Source organism: Triturus cristatus, chromosome 5_1 (assembly GCF_964204655.1).
Source record: "Triturus cristatus chromosome 5_1, aTriCri1.1, whole genome shotgun sequence".
NCBI classification, from domain to species: domain Eukaryota; kingdom Metazoa; phylum Chordata; class Amphibia; order Caudata; family Salamandridae; genus Triturus; species Triturus cristatus.
The window spans coordinates 729,822,619-729,842,041 of NC_140587.1; positions in this window are offsets into that span (position 1 = coordinate 729,822,619).

Genomic DNA, 19,423 nt, shown 5'->3' on the forward strand with positions numbered 1-19,423 from the left:
TATTGTCCACAGAGGGTCTCCTGAAAGTTTGGGAGCAATCAGAACATCCAGGATGAAATTAACACACATTTCATGAAGTTCAGACTTCTGAAGGCGGTCAGGAAGCAGAGCCAGGAGTACTACTTACCGCTCTGTGGGATTTATGCACAGCGAGATGGTGCTTCTGGCTCCTCAATGCAACAAAGGACAGACAGATCAGTAGTCATTGCAGAGTGCTGGTGCTGTGTTGACTAAGGTGGCACACACCTGGAGGATGCACTTTGCAGTAGCACACTAGATATGACCTGCAATTCTAAGCTAGATGAATTCTTGCATGGTCAAGAGAGTTAGCAGCTATCTTGGATTCCTGAAATTAAGTTACCTTGTGGATGATCATTTACTTGCTAGGCAAATTTGCTGCAATGTTGCAGGAGCCAGAACTTACTTCTTGATTCCAACTGAGAACAGTTGAGCATTGAGGATTGTTTGTTCCCTCCCCACCAAAATTATTGTTCTCCCATCTCAATTTGAATCAGGTATACCATAGTTTGATGATGACAGAGACTACTCATCTCAAAGTGGTCACACTTCTTCGATGGCCTGATGTAATAAGCACCATCTGAGACCTAATTTAGATTGGCGCACATATAGCTGTTTTTTAATGCCCATCACCTCCAGGAAAATCAAGGCATTAAGACGTACTGAAAAGAGTGCACAATGCCTCCCTCGCTGTCGCCATTATTTTTTAAAAAGAAAATCCTAATTTGGGATTCACTTTTTGAAAATATATACTTTTTAACTTTGCCATTCAGCTGCGTCATGTTAGACGGAACTGTCTGGCAAAGTTACAATGCAATGGCAGAGCCTTTTGTGACAGCAGTTCTCGTCAATGCTAGAACTGTCCACCAGGCTTACAGACATTTTAAAATGAATCCAGCTGTTCAGGAAGGACCTCAAGACCTGGAAGTTCAACCGATACCTCACGGGTGATGCAGCCGAGCTTTACAAATCTTGATTGGTTGATTGAAAATTTGACGGTCGCCACCTCTGTGAGGGTGACAGAGTAATCGTCTTAGTGGAGGTTAGGCTGACTGATAACATATACATGAGGTCCTTAGTTTCTAGGATTTGTTTATTCTATACTGAACAGAGAGTTGGTTACACAGAGATATGGGTCAAGTTTGTCTATTTACAATTGTAATTGCATGAAATTTCTCAAAGGCAGAACAAATAAGATGTCTTTTTGATTAGTAGAACCTCACTGCATTGCACAGACTTCATTGACCAGCCAACAGTAGAACACAAATTGGTGGATTTATTTGTCTCTGTTTTCTCTCTTAGCCCATTCCTATTTCCTCACTTCTACCACTGCCCTCATGTTTTCATATATGTGATCAGTGGTGGAAGTTGTGAGAGGTTGAACTGAACATCGCTCCTGTTGCATCCTGTGCATATGGATGATGCCAGTCTGACAAAGACCAGGAGAGCATACAGATGCTTTCTGACAAAGGTGGAACTACGTAGGCAATGTTTACCTGGTTCCTCCTGTTGTGTGTGACAGGGCCTTCCTGCTAATGTATTAATGTTGCAGACAAGCCAGGCCTCATTGCATGCCAACATCAACACACTTATACATTAGAGTCCTTTTGTAATTGGCTTTTTGCCTGGAAAGCTAACTAACCATTAGAATGGTAATGCTAACAAAGTGTGCATGATCACCATATTTTAATTAGAGCTCTTTTTTAACAGTAGTCATTTTAACAAAGCAGACAACTGAAAAATGCCCCCTCTCTGAAAGATACAGGTCGACATGTAGTGATTGCAGCACTGGGCCACCAAGCCTTGTACAGATTTGACTTGGAAGGAAGCAATAATAAGCACAATTGGTTGCCTTAGTCTGCTTCTGCAGAAAGGTAATTTTCTGTGTTCCAAAGGAGCAGCACAAGGCCTGTACAGGTGTACCCTCTACACTCTCTATTGCGAATCATTGAAGGTTACTGTAAAAAAAGAGACTAGGATATAGGTGACACACGTGAGACCTTGTTACTATTGATGTATACTGAATGGCTTACCCACAGTAGACTCAATAGTTTTGTAAAGTATGCAGGAAAACTTGCATGCCTTGCCATTGTAGAATTTAGGAAAATATAGTAACAAAATGTGAATAAGTAACTATAAACCTGAGAGAATTTACGCAAAATAGATAAAGATTCAGCTAAAAGAGTAGGGTGGCGTGATGAAACATGCCAAAGCATTAGCTAAAGCAGTTGCTTTAGCTTTTAGAATGACAGCTTTATATGGGGCTATAAAAAAGCGAGGAGGTCATTGAATTCTTTGAAAAATAACATAAACTTGGGAGGGCTTAATTTTCCCGATTTTAAATTATATTTTTGGTCTGCTTTTGTTTCTCGTATTCGTTCGTTATTAAACCAGGGTGGAGCATCTTTTTTTCATTCTTTTATGTTAAAACAAGATGCTAATATGTTCTTATTACGAGTCAATGACCCCAATTACTTTAAAAGAGTAAAATTCAAGACCGCAAGAGATATAGCAAAGATATGGGCTAACATACTTATTTTTTGCAAAACTACTTTTTTTCATTCAAAACTACTGTTGTGGGGCAACCCGGGTCTTCCGGGAATTTTTAACGAACAAAACGCTCAAAGCTGGGCAAGATGGGGTATTAGGCATTTAGGGGACTTATACGGCATGCAAGGCTTTTTAGACTTTAATACACTTAAACTACTCTATGGCCTCCCGGAATCTATGAGATATAAACATCGACAGATACATGATTATCTGGTGAACAAAAAACGACTATTTGAGATTACAGACTGCGATATCTGGACTCACTTTTACTCCTCAACAACTAAATCAGCAATAAGTAACACTTATAGTCTTTTAACCAACTTCAAACTAAACGACTGTTCTAAATTAGCTGCCAAATGGGGTAGGGTGCTAGGCACAAATGTCACTTCGAAAGACATAGAACGTTCCCTATCTAATATTAACAGTAGTGTCCACTCTTCTAGCCTGAGGCTACAGCAATTTAGAACGACTTGCATGCTATATTACACACCAGAAATCATTTCCAGATGGTCTCTTAACAACACTACGAATGACCATACTAAATGCCCCAAATGCTCGGCCCATGCAGCTGATCTGGTACACATGCTGTTCTCTTGTCCCACTCTTAAGGATTACTGGTCAGACATCCGTAAGGTTCTTGAAATCAGGTCGACCCAGCTCCCCCTATTCTCCGCCTCCTTTGTTCTATTAGATATCAATCCCACTCCTTCTTCCCAGGATGCTCTGGCTTCAATGCTCATGTCTTGTGCTAAATTAACTTTGGCCAGAGCCTGGACTCGCCCTGATCCACCATCGGTGTGGGATTGGTGGACATTGGTAACTGAGATTTACTCAATGGAGGCTTCACTAGCCAATCTTAGGGGGACCCGGTCCTTGATGAAACACGAAAAGAATTGGGGTTCATTCATGGAATAGTGCTGCTCCTCCTTTGAGCTTAACTTTGTCTATCTGTTTGGTTTCTTTTTTCTTTTCTTTCTTTCCTTCCCTTTTGTGAACAAATACATGTATTAATGTATGTTTTACTCACCAGCCTGTTCAATAAAAATATAAATAAAAAAATAGAATGACAGCTGAGGTTTTTTCCAATAATTATCATTATTCTGACACAAAAGATCTATAGATTAATACAGCAGAAAACTTATTTAGATGTTGTAAAATACCATCTACTGTGAGCCAGGGCAGGGCTCTGTTTCACAAACATCTTCTACAGATGAGAGGTTCTCTGACAGGTTTGTCTATCTCCCAATTCTCCCACTCTACAGAGCGTAACTTGCTAGAGAGAATAGTGAGAGGCAACTGTCAGCTTTTCTTTTCTCCACAGATGATATGTTATGCCAGTTTTCCTTGTGCCTTAAGAGATCTAACCTCTTGGGCTCAATGGCAATACTATTTGTAGATTTCTGCTATTAACTCTTAGATTCCTGTATTATCAATGTAACCCCATATCCATGTTGTGGAGTCTTGCTTGACTGCAACACCTAGCCATGTCCTTTGAAAGATTTTAAGTTATAAAAAAAGTGACTGAACCAGAATATACAGAGCAAGAGTGGGAAAAGCTGGCAAATTGACTCCCATGTCAAGAGGACTTAAATGTTTATAGTTTAGAAGTTTACCCTACTCTCAACTTTTACCGTCAGAATGCCAGGCCTCAGTGGGTCCCCATATTCAAGATAGCCACCAATGTGGAGCCTCACACAACCACAGAATCCACCTTTGCACCATTAGGGGAGTTTGACCTCCATCTGAAATACATGCCTTTATCTAACCTGCACTCCATCACTGCCACCCTGAAAAGATGCCCAGGACCCAGTCATCGAATCCTTGTAAACTTAACATTGACCACACCCTAATGGCACCAACAGTGCTTCAATTTTCATTGGGGAAAGGTTGGGTGGTTACCCAAATCTGCCCTCCGTCAAAGGTAGAGCGCCCATTAGATACCATAAATAATGTATGTATCAGAAAAAAATGAGATGGCTCAGAAAAAAATGAGATGCAGTACACCCTCACTAGCATCAGATCACTTTCCACTCCCTATGGGCCCCAACAGTGTTTCTGCCATACATGAAAGACCAATTGGCGGTTTAGCCCAAATCTGCCCCCTTGGGTCCACAACAAGCCCACTACACACCAGTGATACGTCTATGATATGTTTATGAACAAAAGAGGGTGGGGCTGACCTGCTGAGCATCAGGCTTAGTACCTACCCTCTAATAGCACGAACAGTCCTTATTTCTAATTGGGGGAGATGGGGGCGATAATCCCTAATCTTCCATCCCAGGAAGACAGAGAGCCCACTGGACATCAGGCCATTTCTTCACTCTCTAACAGTTCTAGTAGTCTTCATGCCCCCAGGGGGCAGATTGGTGGGCTACCCCAAATCCTCCATCCCTGGAAGGAGGTTGAAATCCCTTGGCAACCAAGGATTACGTTTACAAAAAACAAGAATGGGTGGAGTCAATATGCCCTGGTACCAGGTTATGCCCTTCATCCTAGGGGTTCCAACAGTCGTTATGCCCCACTGGGGGCAGATTGAGGTTTTACCCCAATCTGCATTCTCTAGGTGTTAGGAAATCCAACAGATATCATGGATTTTGTTATTAAAATAAAATAATGGGGTGCAGGTGTTCCCTTTTGACACTGGGCTGTGTGCCATCCTATAATAGCTGTAACAGCCCTTTGTATCCTCCCCATGGAGTAGCTTGGGGGCTTACTACAGTCTGCCCGCCCAGAGTGGCTGGGTAGGGCAGAAAGTGTATTAGTTTATAAAAAATAATTCAGTGGGGGGGGGTCACCCACTCTGCCTTTGGGTTATGCCTCCAACCTTAATAGCCACATCAGTCCTTTTGCTACTGGACAGATTGGAGGATTTACCCTAATCTGCCCCTCGGTGGGCAAAAATCACACTGAATACCAGAGATAGATTTTGTTTTTTTGCTTTAAAATGGGATGAGGGCCAGCATGTTCAGACATTGGGCCATATCCCCACTCCTAAAGCACCAATGCTGTTTCTGTTTCCAATCAAATGGGTAGATAGGAGGAATTACCCAAATCTCCCCCCACTCTTTTGCAGGAAAAAAGGCCACTTGGTGCCAGGGTCAGATATTTTTTCAAATGGGGGCGGAGTGTCCTGCAGCAGGCCACACACCCACTACTAAAATTCTAGCACTCTTTCTGTCCCCCACAGCCATGGGACCTAGGGTAGTATTTGCCCCATTGTAAGTGACAGGAAATTCAAAATATAAGGGGCCCATCAGGATGTAGGGCGGATTGCCACCGCCTGCATGGTGGTGGGGATCCGCCCTACTTCCTTCCCCGCCCGCCACCCATTTCCCCCGCTATATTAGTATGGTGGGGGATCGCGTCGGACGGTGTCTGCCACGTTATGCATGCACATGCTTAACATGCATTTCTGACATTGTGGAGGGTGCTGCTGAAAGCACCGCCCGCCGCAATGCCAGGAATGCGGGATGCGTGCGCCAGTATGGCGGGAGCATCCTAATGGCCACTGCTGGACCGCCGCATGCATAGCGGGTGGTCTCATTTACCGGGCATACTAATGAGCCCCTTGGTGTGCAATTTTGACTTGTGGACCCAAAGTGAGGGGGTAACTCCACCATTCTCCCTCCGTCAGACTGCCAGAAAGACTGTCCCAGTGCTCTGAGGTGTGGGATGTAGTGCAGTGCCGGGATGGGCAAATCCCACACCCCATTGTGTTTCCCACTTTTTCCATGCTGGTGTGGTGGGCTTTCTGACACCCCTGGGATGGGCAGTTGGGTGTTAGACACCCGCTTTGCATATCAGAAAGTCCAACGCCCCCATGCAAAAAAACTGAGAAAAGGTGAGTGTTGGACCATCTTGCCTTTGGTCTCTGGCACCAGACAATATTTCTGCCCAAAAGGGAAAGAAGAATAGAGGGGTTTGCCTGCTCTATACCAGCCCACATGTGAAAACTATACCCAATGAAATCCTAAATTCAACTCACTTGCCATGGTGATTGACTGCACTATTTGGGCACTCAGACAGCCAGCAACAGGGATTCCTACAAACCATGGGAATTTCTGAAACCTAGAGACGCAGGTGAATTGAGGGTGGGTGGATTGATGGGATCAACTACTCTATCTTAAGCTGTTCCAAGCGAAAATCCAAGTATTGGCAAAAAAGGCTATTTTTACCATTGTTATGTGACAGAAAAATTGGGCATGTTTAGACAACAGGCAAAGTCTTATCACCCTGCATTACCACACTTCTCCTGATTAAAACTCTGCCTTCCATGTGTGGGTGGATCTAACACATATCAATAGAATGGACCAAAATTATGAGAAGAGCTCATTGACACAACACTAATTTCAAATAGTCCCTTTTCCTATTTCAGGCCGTAGGCCCAGCCACACAAGTAAGGTACTGTTTTAGCTGAAGAAATGTGGGACCCTGGTTGGTAGGATTGTTTTGCAAAGAGATGTGTGGAAATTCCCTGCTTTCAGTAGCAGTTTGGCATTTTCAGGGCATTCTTGGTGAGAAAACATAGTGGGATACTATTCCCATGGGTGTTTAGTTTTCAGACATTTCTGGGTTTGATTGGTTTCCCTGGGTGTTAGCCCAGCATTGGACCAAACACCACAGTTACTGATGCCAGAATGGGTCAATAGTCAAAATAAAATCTTGATCTCTCTAATTGCATTTTGGGGACTATCCTGTCGTGGGCGATAGGCCCAGGCACACAAGTCAGGTACAATTTTTATCAGAAGAGAGCGTGGGAATGTTGGGAATGTTGTGGATCCCTATAGCTACCCCATCGATTCTGGCACTTTCCGTCACAGAAATAATAAGGAAAATCCATTATTTTAGCCATAGTTTTTGTAGGGCATTCTGTGTAGCATACATAGTGAGATTCAAGCAAGTCATGTCACAGCAGATTCTATTTGGACCTGGTGTGTGACCTAAAGAAAAGTTTCAAATTGCCTGTATGATCACTTCACCTTTATTTGGAGATTCAAGAGTAATGCCTCGGTCATTTGTGATACAAGGTACATTCTTGTTCTAAATAACAGCTCTATCAATTCTTTAGAAGGAAAGGAAATTTCTGTATTCAGATTAGAGAAGAATTCATTAAATACTGCTGCCTCTTTCACACAACCTTCATTTAAGTTGAACCTGATGGTTCCCCTGATCACTGACATAATATTGACGACAACAATATCGACCTACCAGAATATCGTGTCAAGAATATCGATGGACAAACTATCGACATCCTATCTCTACAAAGGTAAGTACAAAAATATCAAAACCAAAATATCGTTGTTTAAAATATATCGTTTTTTTCAATGTCTTAGAAATAATATAAAATTAATTAAATAATACATATAATTATTAAAAACATACTTAGAAATATTTCAAAATGATAAAAATTCTAAATAATAAATGTAATATAAAACTAAATTAAACATACATATATAATATATATATATACATTTACTTAATAATATTAATAAATAATTATTTTATTAAATATAAAACATTACAAACATAATAAAAATTATAAATACATATAAATATAGATATACCTGTAAGGTAAATATAAAAATTAATTATACATAATAAAATAAAATATTAAAATACATATTTATCTTTAAAACAACATTTTACACTACATTAATTAAAACAGTAGGGAAAATATTGGATAACGTAGGGCATAACATTATTATTCCCACTCTAAGGAGTGCAACAGTAGGGAAACTGTTGGATAGCGGAAAGGAATAATTTACTTTTCCCACTCCAGCAAGTGCAACAGTAGGGAAAGTGTTGGATAGCGGAGGAGATAAAATTACTATTTCCACTCCAGGGAGTGCAACAGTAGGGAAAGTGTTTGATAGCGCAGAGGAATAATTTACTATACCCACCACTCCATCAAGTGCAACAGTAGGGAAAGTGTTGGCTAGCGATGGGAATAATTTACTATTCCAACTCCAAGGAGTGCAACAGTAGGAAAAGTGCTGGATAGTGGATGGGAATAATTTACTATTCCCACTCCAAGGAGTGCAACAGTAGGGAAAGTGTTGGTTAGCGGAGGAGAAAAATTTACTATTCCCACTCCATCAAGTGCAACAGTAGGGAAAGTGTTGGCTAGCGGATGGGAATAATTTACTATTCCCACTCGAAGGAGTGCAACAGTAGGGAAAGTGTTTGATAGCGGAGGGGAATAATTTACTATTCCCACTCCAGCAATTGCAACAGTAGGGAAAGTGTTGGCTAGCGGAGGGGAATAATTTACTATTCCCACTCCAGCAAGTGCAACAGTAGGGAAAGTGCTGGATAGCGGATGGGAATAATTTACTATTCCCACTCCAGCAGCTGCAACCGTAGGGAAAGTGTTGGATAGCGGAGGGCAATAATTTACTATTCCAACTCTAGGGAGTGCAACAGTAGGGAAAGTATAGGATAGCGGAGGGGATAACATTTCTATTCCCACTCCAACAATTGCAACAATAGGAAAAGTGTTGGATAGCGGAGCGGAATAATTTACTATTCCCACTACAGCAAGTGCGACAGTAGTGAAAGTGTTGGATAGCATAGGGGAATAATTTACTATTCCCACTCCACAGATAGCAACAGTAAGGAAAGTGTGGGATAGCGTAGGGGATAAAAATACTATTCCCACTCCAACAAGTGCAACAGTAGGGAAAGTATTGGATAGCCGAAGGGATAAAATTGCTATTCCCACTCCAGCAAGTGCTACAGTAGGGAAAGTGTTGGATAGCAGAGGGGAATAATTTACTATTCCCACTCAACAGAGTGCAACAGTAGGAAAAGTGTTGGATTGTGGAGGGGATACAATTACTTTTCCCACTCCAACATTTGCAAAAATAGGGAAAGTGTTGGATAGCGGAGGTGAATAATTTACTATTTCCACTCCAGCAAAATAATAAACATTAATTTACAAATACTTAAATAATAAAAAATAATTTACCTCTCACCAAATACCCCTATAAATAACCACACCACTATTGTAAAACATGACACAATTAACATAATTGCTTAACAATTGATTAATTAACTAACAACAATAAACAAAAAATTAAAAACAATGAGTGATAAATTAATTAATACTATTAAGACTATAAAATAACAATAAATGCATTATATTAATTTTTAATTACTTGCCACACTACTCCCCTCTGTATACACAACTCGCTCATAAAAAATGACACAATTAAAATATTTACCAATTAACTATTAACAATTAATAACCAATTCATAATTAATAAATAATTAACACATTATTTAACACATTTAACAATATTAATTATTGAATACACAAATAGTAATTAATAAAAAGTATTAATTAATTAATTATAATTAACTTCCTTCCCACCCTACTCCCCTATAAACCCACAACCCGCTCTTAAAAAAATATTTACCAATTAACTATTAATAATGAATAACCAATTATTAATTAATACATAATCAACAAATTATTTAACACATTTAACAATCTGAAATATTAAATACTCAAATAGTAATTAATACAAATTATTAATTAATTAATTATAATTAAATTCCTACCCACCCTACTCCCCTATAAACCCACAACCCACTCTTAAAAAAATTAAACACAATTAGGATATTTACCAATTAATTATTAGTAATTAATATCCAATTAATAACAAAATATTTAACACAATTAACAACATAAAATATTAAATACTTAAATATCAGGTGTTTGTTTGTTAAGCGCGACTACTCACCCGTAAGGGTCTCAAGGAGCTGGGGAGTGGGGGTGTTGGTTGCAGTCCATCAAGGAGGGGGTCTGTCGAAGAACCAGGTTTTGAGGTTTCTTGCGAAGATGGGGAGCGATGTTCAGGGTTGGACTGGCCGTAGCGGGCACCGGGCAATCTCCCGGTGCACCGCACGGGTGGGGGCCGGTTTTGGCCCCTGGGGGGCGTTTTTGTTACAGGGTCGTTTTTGCAGCATAAGAAAATAGGCCGTAAACCGGCCCTAGCGAAGAGCTCGGTGGCACCCCCAAGCCCCAGGGGGGCCAGCCGAGCACTTTGCCAGGGCCGGTTTTGGTTCCCAGTCCGGCCCTGGTGATGTTGTCTGTCTGAGGTGGAGCGGATGGTCATTCCAGGCTCTGGCCTCCCGATCTGGTGTTTCTGGTGCGGTGGACCATGGCGTAGGAGAGCTGGGCTGATAGTAGGGTCCTTTGGGGTGCATGGAATTTGAGTCGGCTGTTCAGGTATGCTGGTCCGGTGTCGTGGAGGGCCTTGTGAGCGTGGGTTAGCATCTTGAAGGTGACTCTAGCTTCGTGGGGAGCCAGTGGAGTGTGTGCAGGTGCTGGGAGATGTGGCAGTGTCTTGGCAGGTTGAGGACCAGTCTTGCGGCGGCGTTTTGGATTTTCTGTAGCTTGCGGGTGAGGTTTTTGTTTATTCTGGCATAGAGTGTGTTACCGAAGTCGAGCCTGCTGGTGACCAGGGCGTGAGTGACGGTCTTTCTGTGTTCGAAGGGGATCCATTTGAAGGTCTTACGTAGGAGGCGGAGGGTGTGGAAGCAGGAGGACACGATGGAGTTAATCTGGCGGTCCATTTTAAACCCGGAGTCCACGATGAATCCCAGGTTGCATGCGTGGTCCGTGGGGGTGGGCAGGCTTCCCAGGGCGGGGGGCCACCAGGTGTCATTCCAGGCATCTGGGTTTGGGCCCATGATGAGTACTTCCGTTTTGTTGGTGTTTAGAGGTAGGCAGCTGTTTTTCATCCATTTGGCAATGGCTTCCATGCCTTCTCGAAAGTTGTGTTTGGCGGTGTTGGGTTCGTTGGATAGGGAGAGGATTAGTTGGGTGTTGTCTGCATATGACACAATGTTGAGTCCGTAGGTTCTGACAATGGGGATGAGTGGAGCCATGTAGATATTGAAGAGCGTAGGGCTGAGGGAGGACCCCTGGGAGACTCCACAGGTGGTAAGTGTAGGGTTCGAGATAAAAGGGGTTGACCCGCTGCGTCCTGCCAGAGAGGAAGGAGCGGATCAAGTCGAGGGCCTTGTCTTGGATCCCTGCGTCGGGGAGTCTGCGTAATAGGGTGCGATGAGAGACTGTGTCGAACACCGCTGAGAGGTCGAGGAGGATGAGGGCTGCTGTTTCTCCTTTGTCCAGTAAGGTGCAGATGTCGTCTTTTGCGGCGAGGAGGGCGGTTACCGTACTGTGGTTTTTTTCAGAAGCCGGATTGGGAGAAGTCGAGGATGTTGTGCTCTTCGATGAATGCGGCGAGTTGGCTGTTGATGGATGTTGATGGCTTTCTCGATGACTTTAGCTGGGAACGGGAGCAGGGAGATGGGTCTGTAGTTTTTGAGGTCGGGGAATAAGACGGTGGCCAGGGAGCGGTTGATGGTGTGGCAGAGACTGGGTGCGATGGTGTCGGCGGCTCTGTTGAAAATGTGGTGGGTGCAGGGGTGCGGGAAATATGAAAAATACAATTATTAATTAATTCATTATAATTAAATTACTTCCCACAATAATACCCTCGAAACCCACAACCCGCTCCTAAAAAAATGACACAATTAACATATTTACCAATTAATTATTAATAACCAATTAATAACTAGTTATTAACAAATTCATTAACACAATTAACAATATAAATCATTAAATACAAAAATATTAATTAACATTATTAATTATTTAATTTTAATTAAATTACTTCCCTCCCTATTTCCCTATAAACCCACAACTCGCTACGGAACTAAAACGCAATATATAATTTCTTAAAAAATTAATAATTTCTAAAAATGTATTAATAAATATATTATAATTAAATTACTTCCCACCCTATTCCCCTATAAACCTACAACCCGCTATGGAACTTAAATACACAAAAATGGCTTAACATAAAATTAATTACTTCTAAAAATTTCAAACATACAGTGGAAAAATAAACTAAACTTTTAACACATATACTAAAATACAGAACACTAAAATACATTTAGATATTATTAACAAAGATATTTTTACTAACGATATTACTTACTTCGATATTAACGAAAACAATATTTCTTACCTGCATGTCGCTATTCTGGTCGACGATATTCTTGCACATCGACATTGTGTCACATCGATATTTAAACATCGATATTATGGCATATCGATATTTAAACATCGATATTATGACTCTATACCGGTTCCCCTATATTCATGATTACTGCATTGGCTCTATTATTGTTCGGCTGCCATGTGTGGAATTTCCCTATTTTTTCGCTTCCTCAAAGACCTTTCCCCACAATTCTGAAACCCAGAATGCCAAAAATTCACAATTGAGCACTCGGAGTTTGGGACTTCGCAGTCCCAACATCTACTTTCTCCTTTAAGTTCTCCATATTTTGCATGTATCTTTAGCAGTTCTGACATCCTTTAACCCTTGTAGGGTATATTTTAATAATGTTTTGATGGAAGGTTCTGAATTTTCATCATGGCTGGTTATCAGTTTCATGCCAGCTTTTGACAGCTGGCAGCTAGGTTGGTATTTATGAAGTTTCATTGTACAGGTAATTTTCTGACACATGTGATGATATGGAATGTCAAAGCTCAAAATGATTTAATTTTAAAAAATCACGACAGAGAGGAAGTCAGGGGGTACAATCCTGCCCAGAAACATTAATGATGGCTGACCTTTCAGTTAGAATCGCGGGAGTGTTCATTATCATCTATTCTGGGTCGTCCTCTATGCTGGCACCATAATCTGTGATCTAACCATAGAGCTTAGATGTATTTTTTGTTTCTTTCTGAGTCTCTTTAGATTGCTCCTCCTCAGTAATTCTCTCATGGGAGTAGGAGAATTAATACAAGGGTCATGCGCTTTAGAGGAGAGTGGATAGCCTACTATTGAGTTGATTTGCATTCATGGTTCACTTCGGATGTAGGTTGTTGTTTGTCTGTAGTTGCTTGATTTCCCCCACCCTTCGATTAGTTTCTGAAACTGCAATTACAGGAAGCATATCTGATGTGATCACTTGTGAAGCTAATTGAACTTGTTTATAGGAGTTAGTACTGCTTTCCGGCTTTTATAATAATTTTGTAATAAAAAGAGTTTCAAGAATTTTATTTAGCATGCTGTCTGACTGTGATGCATATGATGCTTCCTGTAATGCTTTCAAACTCAAAGAGGTAAACTTAAGACCAGTAGACTTATTTGTTGGTTTCATAAAGATTTCTTGCCAATGCTATACCCCAATCATTCTGTAGTTAACAATTTCTACTACTGGTTTTTAACAAGTTCCCCGGTATATTTCTTGCTGCAAGCTCTCTTTCATGCCCAGTCCCACTAATTTTGCCTCCTGATCCAGACATTCCCGCAGGCATTGCTCACACTGTGAATTTTCTGGCTCGGTCCCTGATCGCACCAGGTTATCATTTTTTGCCTGTTTGTTTATCCGTCTTTTGACTGTATCTCCATATTCTCTTTCTCTTTTTTCACAGGTATGTTGATTTGTATATCTTATAGTGGTAGAAAAAAGGAAGTATATTAACAGTTGCACTAAAATTATTTCATATTCTTTTACTTTATATTAAAATGGGTTATACCCTTACAAATCCCAAATTATTAAAGAAATTGGTTGTGATACCATAGGGCTCCTTGGATACAGCTTCTAAATCCAAATCCGATTAAAGTTGGAAAAGCGTCAGTTTAACTTAAAAAATACAGAATAAAAGCCCTTGGCAGCTCGGTGTATGTCCTTAACCTATCAGATATTTCCATGCAATGGTCACCAGATACTCTGAATTTTTTCATGTATGCCCACTTTCTACAAAATCACTCCTATTGGGGCATTATGCACTTAATTGTTATTCTCCATTTTTCCACATTATGGACCTCATTTGATTTCCAATACTGAGTTTAAAATTTTGCGACTGAGGACATTAAAAAAACACAAAACATTTATTTTCTGTGGGACTGCTTGGGAATCCGCCAGGTTAAATTCTTATCCCAGGTGAACCAGTATGAGACCTGACAGGCAATACTCTTGACCACTGAGCATTTACTTTTTCGAATACTAAGACTAAGGGGCCCACTAGGATGGCGGGCGGACTTCAGTCCGCCCGCCATCCTAGCGGTGCTGGGACCGTCCGCCATACGTGGTGCCATTCCGCATTTCTAACATTGCGGCGTGTGCTGCTGTAAGTGCCTGCCACCTTGTGCATGGGTATGCAGGGGGGTACCATGGGTACCCCCCAAGTGCACCCCATACCCCCCAATCCTCCTTGGGGGCCCACAATGGGCCCCCAAATCACATACCCGCCAGCATTTCCATGGTGGCTTCGCCACCATGGAAAGGCCTTGTCAACCCGGCATCATAATATGGATGGGTCCCACCACCATATTATGCCCCAGATCCGCCTGGCCGACAATCGTAACCATTGAAGATCGGCGGAAAAGCGGCGGACGAACTTTCATTCGCCGCGGTACCCCGCACCATGATAATATGTCGGAGGTAAATCATGTTGGGATGGCGGGCAGATCGCCACTGCGATCACCCCCTAAGTTGGATTTTAACAACCCATCATATAGACTCTCGATGAAGACAATTATTTGAATTGGCCTAGTAGGTGTATTCTAAGAGTACACTTCAAAGCCCTTCAATGTCACTGCTTCATAACCATACACTATATTGTACTGCTACCTACTCAGTGTGTGATTGCACATCTCCTTCTGCCACGGTGTAGACTATTTTCTGTGCAATTTCCTACGATTTCTGACATGTACAAACTTTAATGATTCTCTCTTTAAATGCCAACGCAAATGTACAAAAGCTGTTGACGCTGACTAATCAATAAGTGTTCCCTTTGGCCTAAGGCATGTGTCATGCACTGCACATAGTCTCCTCTTTGGCTACACCTCCCAATGTCTCCATGCTCCATATCTTGATGTTGAAGACTCTCTTATCTTTTTTGTAACTTGTTCTAGCGGTACCATAAAGACTAGGACCATGGCAAAGCAGTACAAATGGCTGTTTGTACCTATGCACAATGTTCTTTTAAATGCAGAATGTGGCTTTTACACTTTGACGCATGAGTATCTAAATTTCATCCCAAGAAAGTGTTTATTTAATGAAATGCACATGCCAATGGTGTCATTTCCCTGTTTATTTTATGAAGTAAAGTTTCTGGAAAACAAGCCACTTCAGAGTCAGCACTAACGTTTAGTCCAAAAATGCATCATTAGAAATGCTGATGTCTCGAACAAATTATGGCTTGAAATTTGCAAGACATGACGTGCTGCGAACACAAATCCAACGTTCTTTTTTATTTATAAACAACCTTGTAATCACTCCTGCTTCTTTACACAAATTTGTTAGCACCACTTTATCATCTTGTTGGTCCTGCTCTGCATCAATTTCTGATATTAAAATATTTTATTTGAATGTCCCACCACGTATCAATTTTAGTTACAAGTGTGGAAACAATTTAACTCTATTTTTCATACACATATACCATTCTCATTTACTAAGTTATTTTTAGGTAGTCCTTCTGATGATTGGCATTGTTGAACTTTTAATATACAAATTGTAGACTTATTAATTGCTGTTGAATTTCAACAGATTACTAAAAATTGGAAGAATGTTCTGCATATCTCCCATCAAGCATGGTGATATGGTGTTTGTTATAATCATAGACTAGATAGACCATATACTGTCCAATGTCTCTTACTATTAAACAAAATTCTCTCCGGTCTCCAGTAACAATTTTTCTAGATTCCTCAGTTTAAAAGACTTTCAGACATCAACCCTTTACTGAGGAAGTATCTAAACCTCCTTGAATATCTTATCTTTCTTCTCAGAGCTTCCATACCTATAGTATTATGCTTTGCTGTTTTTGTTTCCCTGATAATATGTTCTCTGCGATATTTGGAATTCCACTACTGTTTATAATTATGCTAATTTCATTACATGAGAAGTGCTTTTATTTTTCGGCCTTTCTATTTTCTTTTTCCCTTCCCTTCTTGTGCTGTTTTCTACAGATAATTGCAAAAAAAAATCCTGTTCTATCTTATTATTGTTCAAATGTTTTCAGTACATTGTTATATTATATTGTGAACCTGCTACCTGTTATTCCCCTTTTTCCTACTTAATAAACTTTACTTTTAAAACTTAAAAAGACATGCTGCAGTCTGCAGAAGCTGAAAAACCACGACTCGCAATTTAAAAAAAATGTTGTGCAAGTTATTGAGATTGCCTTCCTGCACATGAACAATCATTAATGGTGTTTTGCTCCTTCAATGTGTACTGCAGGATGCAGCACACATAGAAAAAGTAAAGACGAGGAGAAATAAAAGCATTTCTTCTCTTTTCACCATTCTAAAACCTGCTCTTGCATGGCATTAGTTTTTGGTGCTGCCTTAGATTTACACACACACTTGAAAATTCAGAGCAGCGTCAAAAAGCAGTGGGTGTTGGGGTGGAACTTCCACAGCAACGCCACTTTGTAAAAATGGAACAGGACATTGCGCCACAGGAGCATCTTTAAAAGTGACATTGCTGTGGCGCAATGCCCTTGTAAATCTGCCACAAAGTGATGTGTGAGTGGTGAAGAGGCAGTGGCATAGTAAGGGTGTATCGGGCCGAATTCAATCAAGGATATGCACCATCTACCTCTGGATGGGAAGTAATCGTGCTGTTCAAAAAATATATGTGCACGTTTTATAGGGAAGATCTGTGTGGGTGTTTGGAGGGGGAGCCTTTTAAGTTCAGAAGAGAGGAAAAACGTACATGGGAACAAGTTGTGTAGGTTCCTGAGAAGAGGGATACATGAGAGTTTATAGGGAGAGATGATTGTTGGCTAGAATCATTCTGAATGTGCAAACAGGCGTGTTGCGAAAGCTGGAGAGGAGATCAGGTTGAGCACTTGAGAGGAGAGTGGAGTTAGTGTGTAGAGTACATCTAAGTCAGTACTGTAATAGACAGGTGTGTGAGATCTAGGAAGCAGCACTTTGTGAAAGTTGTGTAAAGGCTGAACATGAGAGACTTGTGAGTGCTGAAGACAGCTGGGTAAACGCTGAAGATAATCAACGTGTGAGGCAAGTAGAATAAAGAGACAAATCCGAGTACAGTGGAAAATCCCAATAAACGTGCACAAAGGATAGATTTTTTAGCTCTGGTGAGTAAGGATATTTGAGTGCAAAGATTAAAACTGTTTCAAGTGTGCAATTAATGGCTGCGTAAGTGCTGAAAGGAGCAAAGGGATGGATGGTATAGAACCTCTGTTAATGCTATAGCAGGGGCTGTATCATAAAAGTGAGCACAGCAAATGCTAATTTAAGACTCAGCTGTATTACTTAAAGTGAGCGCTCTGAGCGATGGGTTAAGAATTAGGCCCACATCATATAAAGTGACCACTGGGAGTGCAAAGTAAAGAACCAGGGCAGTATCACACAAAACGTGGGAATTTAGGGTACTAACTTAAGACAGCGTGCCTGATTTAGATCTTGATGGACAGGTGACTCCGCACAAGGGTGACAGATATCCCGCCTGCTGAAATATAAATCCCATTGTAACCTATGGGATTTACATTTCGGTGGACAGGATGTTTATCACCGTTGTGATAGAGTAACCCATCTGCTGAGATCTAAATCAGGCCCAGAGTCTCTGCCACAGTGTTCGGCTGACTGGTGTCCTATATAGTCGGAGCAAAAGAAGCTCCATTTTCCCACTTTACACGTGGTAAATGGTTGCTTGTTACAGGAACTCTAAATTGAAGTACTGCTAGTGGCTGGAAATGTCTCTTCAAAAAGAAAAGGGGTTTACCCATTTAACCCTCTGGCATCTGGGTAAATAAACCAAAAATATAAAGTAAATAATGCCTTGGGATAAATCTAGATACAATTAAATGAAGAGATAGTTTAATTATCTCTTCCTAAATACCTTATTTTCGTTGACAAATCTTTCTATTTTATTTCAATCCAGAATCAAAGGTAACCCGGCAACAAAAGTATACCGACTAGTGTGTATCAAAAAAGTATTTTTTATATATATATATTTATTATACGTTTCACTTCACGTTCATTTTATAGAAATAATACATATATACACATATTTATACCTCAAAATTACAATTTACAACTTTCTCTTTGCCCTACTAATCAATAAGGATGCCTTCAATAATTTTTCACACCAACATTCCTGAAATGAAGATCACTCTTTTAAAGAAACCCAAACTGTCTATTTCTTCCACCATATACTTATTGAGTGTTCTTTATCTGTTTGGTCACATTTAAACTTCATATGGGTGTCTCCAAATTAAATGTCGACGCGTTTCAGCCTTCAATATTTCAGGCCTCTTCAGGACTAGGGCAGTTGAATATGCAATTTCGGAATTCAACCTATAAACCAAATACACTTTTTAGTCCATATATACAACATAACTACTAATATTTTCATATATACACACACCTAGGAACACCAAGCGCAATGCATCTTGACTAGGCACAATGCCTCAATATTTTTCTCTCTCTGGAGTGACGTATCATGAATCAAAATAATTATTAGATACACACCACCTAAATGTGAATTTTTAAATAAACACAGTTGTGTGTTTTTTAATAAAGATATGCAAACCGTGTTTTAAACTAAGCTGAAGTAAAAACAAAATTCGACCAATACTCTACATACTGAAACCTAATCTTTCTCAACAATCAAAAATATATATATATATATGTTTATTGGCCTCACTTTTGTGCCTGATTAAACAAAGGAACCGTTATTCATTAGACCAGATCTTATTATATCATACATCTGAAAGGACTTTTTCATACTCTTCTCCAATCAATTGGTCACTTTTATAACTTACTTAGTAAGGGACGGATTGCATGTACCAGCACAG